The sequence below is a fragment of the Morone saxatilis genome, unplaced genomic scaffold (assembly GCF_004916995.1).
Source record: "Morone saxatilis isolate NCDOM2014 unplaced genomic scaffold, NCSU_SB_2.0 Contig20, whole genome shotgun sequence".
Classification (NCBI taxonomy): domain Eukaryota; kingdom Metazoa; phylum Chordata; class Actinopteri; family Moronidae; genus Morone; species Morone saxatilis.
In genome coordinates, this window is record NW_023339763.1 from 491,104 (window position 1) to 496,544 (window position 5,441).

General features: G+C 42.6%; 1 protein-coding gene across 1 annotated transcript in view; it reads right to left on the reverse strand.

Moving 5' to 3' along the window:
- slco2b1 (solute carrier organic anion transporter family, member 2B1) overlaps nt 1-5,441 on the reverse strand; it is a gene marked incomplete in the record, with an annotated part of 34,179 nt that overhangs the window by 15,666 nt on the left and 13,072 nt on the right.

Here is a 5,441-nt window from a genome sequence, read left to right on the forward strand (position 1 = left end):
TCCCCGGGGTCCTATGTTCCCCACTAAGGTTAGGGTTCCCCGGTCCCATACAAAGCGGGGAACATAGGACCCGGGGAACATAGGTACGCTCCCAGCTGGGAAGCTACTCAGATAGTATTTTACTAGAAAATAATAAAATAATATCAGTGAGCAAGCAAGCTAACGAGTCTGGATGAAGCTAGCTGACAGTATTTTGCTACATTAGCTAACTAGGAATTTGTCCGTGTTAACAACCAAGCTAACGTTATCCAGCTAAAAGCCCAATCAGACATTATGTTCCACTAGCTTAGCAGTAATATGAGCTTTGACTTTGGACTCTGTGTTGGACTTTGTAGACGTTAGCGGACTCCATTTATAGGCTAACGTTAACTAGTGTTGCACACTGTTGGCACTGTAGGGAAGAGAAGAGAACGAAGGCACAGGAGAAATTCATTTTTAAGTTCTTCCCCTTATTTACATCTTTAAGCTTTCTCTTGTGCTGCACATGAATTTCTCCTTTTAGGGATCAATGAAATCTTGTCATATCAATCCCACGATCTTCTGTCACTTTGTGTATTTGATGCAGTTTAATAAAACAACAGAGGATTGTGCAGGTCAGCAAACTGTGGCGGCTTCTACTTTCAACTATAATAATGCTGATTCTGTTTTTGCCAGCAACACAACTACAGATATTTTTAGCCAAACCGCTCAGGCTCATTTCCTGCTCTTCATTCCCAAATGTCAAACAAAACTCTCCCCTCATCATGTGTTACAGTTTAACCCCAGCTGATCTTTATCACTTCAGTGGGTATAACTAAGATAAGCTGTCGTCACGTAGGCTGCTGCCATCGCAAGCTTTGTTTGAATAAAGCAATAAACACATCAGTAAACCACAGAGAGCAGAGAGTTCACAGCTTCAACATTACACCACCTAATACCGTTAGATAGGTTTCCCAGCAGGAAGTTTCTATTGTGAATCGATTTGATTCAGGTTTTGTAACATGTTGGATGGCTGGCAGGTTTATTTCCATTATTGTGTATCCTAATATTACTATTAGTGTAGTTGTTGCTACTGTTGTTGCTGTGCACCTCTGTCTGTCTGTCTGTCTCTCTCTCTCTGTCTCTCTCTCTGTCTCTCTCTCTCCTGTTAAAAGCCAAGGGGTCTGTCCTAGGTTTCTGCCTCTTAAAAGGAAGTTTTTCCTTGCTGCTGTCACCAAGTGCTTGCTCATGGTGGGAACTGTTGGGTCTCTGTAAATGTTATAAGGAGTCTCCTTCATATAGTAATAAGCAACTCATACAGGCTGCTAACAGGAAACAAACTGGTCTTTCTCTAATTTAGCCAGAGCCAATCAATATTCATGTATTGAACAGTTCTGTGGGGAGCCAGAATGCCATTAAAATGTCCCATCAAACATTTTGGTGCACATCATGAACGTCCTTTTCCTAAACCTAACCAAGCTGCAGCTGTTTTACAACGTTAACCCTGCAAGCTTTATTTTGATAGTCTAACAGGACATATTTACTCTTCTTTATATGGAGGACCACTGACCAGGTGGCAATATTCAAAGTTAGTAGTTAGAACATTGTCGTCAAGTTTCATTGAGTCTTGAAAAGTAGACTTTATTAAAAGAGGGGATCATTGGTGCTGCTTTAGCTCAGGTAGGACTGTTTCTGCTCACCTCTTTGGGCATGTTTCTGGGGAAGAATAAGTAAGGCAGTGCAGTAAGGAAGAGGAGGCAGGACGCCACCAGGAAGCCAAGCCACCAGGCTCCCACCCAGCGCAGGTCCTTGTGGTTCAACTCGATCTGGTCTGGAAAGAGAAGAGAGCACCAGTCAGTCATGAAACACAAACTCAACTCTTGTTATCACAGGACCAATAAACACAGTCTATCAGTGATTGTACAGAGTTCAATAAAGTTCTCTTGAGGAAGGTTTCTGTGAAAACTCCACTTGTTTGGACTGTTGACAAGTTGTATCAGCAACCTCTGTTGCAACAGCAATGCAACATGTTCAAACACAGGTAATCTGCTGCTTTTGTCGCTGCTTGCCGCTGTTGGACGTCTGCCTGAAATGTAAAGTATCCTGCTAATGATCTCTGATCTCCAAAACCTGCAAGGCAACTTCAGGAGCTGGAGGAGTTAATAGAGCTGGGTACCAGGCCCTGAGGGAATTGGCATGTGAGGCCCTTGGCATGCGAGGCCCTAATTACTGAACATAAACAGAAAAACATAACATGAACTCCAGCCTACACAACGGCAACACACACGCCCAAAACAGATATGAGTAACCTGCAAATGGCAAACCAACCAGATCAGCCCTGGGAGTCTGGATAAAGCTAACTGACAGTATTTTGCTAAATTAGCTAGCTAGCAATTTGTCTATGTTAATAAGCAAGATAACTTTAGCTAGCTTAAACCACAATATGACAACATATTCCACAAACTCTGCTGTGGAAAGCTTAGAAGTGCAAGTACTTTTTACAGTCTTATAATATAGACCATTACGTCGATCGCGATCTACCGGTCGATCGCAAAGGTCAGCCTATCATCCATCCTCACTATAATGTTTGTCACTTGATTGACATACAGGACAACCATTCTAACGTCTGACCGTTTCTGACACAGGTCAGCTGTACTAACAGTCGCTGTGAAGCATGGGCCGAGGATGAGACCCAGAAACTTTGGAGGGATATAGCGGACTGCAAGTGTTTTAGAGTCTACAGACGTGAATGACACAGCCCAGTTGTGCATTTTTATTCGATATGATTGCAAAAGAGGAGCTGTTAACCGTACCGTACCCATGAAAGAACTCGTGTGGGGAGAGGACATTTTTCAGTCTTTTAAAAGCTGTATTGAGAAAACTCAGCTCCCAGTGTGGAAATTGGTGTCCATCACCCCGGACGGTGCGCCCGCGATGGTTGGCCACTCGAATGGATTTATTGCCAAGTGCAGGGAGGATGATGCCTTCCCCAACTTTTTTCCGCGCCTCCTTTCCGCTTCTTGCTGTTCTCCATTTTCGTGATCTCCTCTCTCTCTGTATGATTGATTGATTGACAGCAGAGGCCCAGAGAGGGAGGGGCATCGGCCCTCGGCCGTAATTGCGTCCCAGCCCAGAGATCCACTAATGGTCTGATCTAAACAGGTTTTGGGCCCCAAGTAGGGGTATCATGGGACTAATCATCATTACTAATAGCTACTAGTACGTAGTACCATTAGTAAAAAAATAAAATAAAATAAATCACCATCGTGACAAATGCCCGGTATGCCCGATGGCCAGTCCAGCAGTGCTTGCCTGCCGTACTGTTGGTTGCTGTTGAAACTCCTGACTTTGTCCAAAGTCCGCAAAGTCTCTGAGTGCAGTATCTGATGGCAGGGTGAACAAAAAAATGGTCCTTGGTGAACAATTGGAACCTGAAGCCAGGTGGAAATGGTTAATCCTCCTCTGCCCGTCGCTCCCGTCTCGGCTGTAGGTAGTTGGACTTCTCTTTCGGGGATGATAGCTTGTTTGTTTGCTCCGTCTCTTGAGTTGAAATTCTAAGTTCAAAGATGAGTTGCTCCGATGTGGTCGATTGATCAGCAAGTCTTGAACCCGAGAGCCGGCCGAGGACTAACCACGATCCTCCTTGTGTAGCACCTTTTATCCCCTTAGGGTGTTCGGTTCGGGGCCGTGCTACTTCCTCTTTTGCTCCTCANNTGCGCTCAACTTCACAAGATGTGTATTCTTGATTTCAGCTACTTTAAATAATTGTAGCCGTACACCGGTACGGTGACCCTGAGAGTTCAACCCACTGCAACTTAAAGGTTGTATGAATCCAGTGGCCGTCAAGTGAACTTCAGTTAGTGTCAGGTTGCTTGGTGCATGGTTTGTAGGGGCCAGTTAGCATCATCCTGGGAATTGGCCAAAAGTTACAAACAATAGACTGAACACTGGAAGAAAAAATTACGTCATATTTAGAATAACGTACTTACATCTGCCATGTACCTATATTTTATTTGGGCCAGTGACTCCATGCTATTAATAAATACTATTAATAAGCTTTCCATTCACAAATCACCCCATCAGCCAACACCATGAAGGAATGCTAGCCTGCCAACCCCAGCTTAACTAGTCGGATGACCCTGCTTGCATTGCTCTTGGTGAATGGTTAGCTTTGTATTGTTACATAATTTATTGTTGGCTAAAATTAACACCATTTGTCATAATGAATTTTGACTTCACAATCTTCTCAGAACACAATTATAAATAACGAAAGTATCAAGGGGACAGAAATAAAGGATGAACAACCGAGACATGCGATCCGTTGGTGTGGTTTGTGGCTTGTGAAGTTACTGAAGTTGACTGATTGGAGGAATGTTGGAAAATGAGCAAACAGTGTAATTATTGTATTTTTAATATTCCGATAGCATGATTCAGATATGATTGCAGATATTTACATAGTACATAATATCTGAGTGATGCAATCAGAATGTTAAAACTAAACATTGCTCCACTAACTGAATTGATTTGTCTTGTGTTCTGTGGGATTTGCAGTGTTTATAGTTTTTTATTTTTGTAAAAGCTGTACATGTGTTTACAAATTGGTGAAGATGTTTTCTTTACTTATATTTGTTTCGTGTATTAACATATGTTTTCTTTAGTTACTGTGCATTGAGCCCTCTGGCACTGTACAAAGGTTATCAGTAAATCTACTGGTAGAGGATCAGATTCATACTTGCTATATGAAAAGATATCGTTGAGTAGCTTTAAGTTTAGCCAGGTAATTTCAAGGCTAATAAATGTTTTATATGAGAATTGAAGTTATTCTGTTGTTATGCTGTTGCTTTCAGGGAGCCTGGATAGGGCTGTACGACGACAGGAACAGCTGGAGGTGGTCACTGGCAGATCAAATGTTCTATGAAGACAGGCAGGAGGCAGAGTTCAGGAACTGGGAGGTTGGGCAACCAGACAACTACGAAAGTGTAGAACATTGTGTTGCCATATATGATAATGGACGTTGGCGCGATAACCCCTGCACATGTGCCACCAAATCAGTCTGCTTTGATGTCAGCGGTGAGCTTCCTATTACAGATCATTTATAACACTAATTCCAATACATATTCATTAAAAAAGAAAGGTGAGTGAAGTTTTTTTCCTTTGCTCTGGTTCCTTTGAGTTTGTGTTCAGACACGGTGGCTGTGGGTGTTCATATTAACTACACACTCTTCTTCTTTTCTATTGTTCTACAGAGAATGATGAACAATCTTGTTTATAGGCAAATATCCCAATCATCATTTAATTTAAATCCCCAGAACAAACATTGGGGGAGAACCCTTGATTACAATTGATTTATTTATTTCCAGGACCCAATGTGACATTTGTCCTCAACAACAATCTCATGACATGGACCCAGGCCCAGAGCTACTGCAGAGAGAACCACACAGACCTGGCCAGTGTGAGGAACATGGCAGAGAACCAGAAGGTGA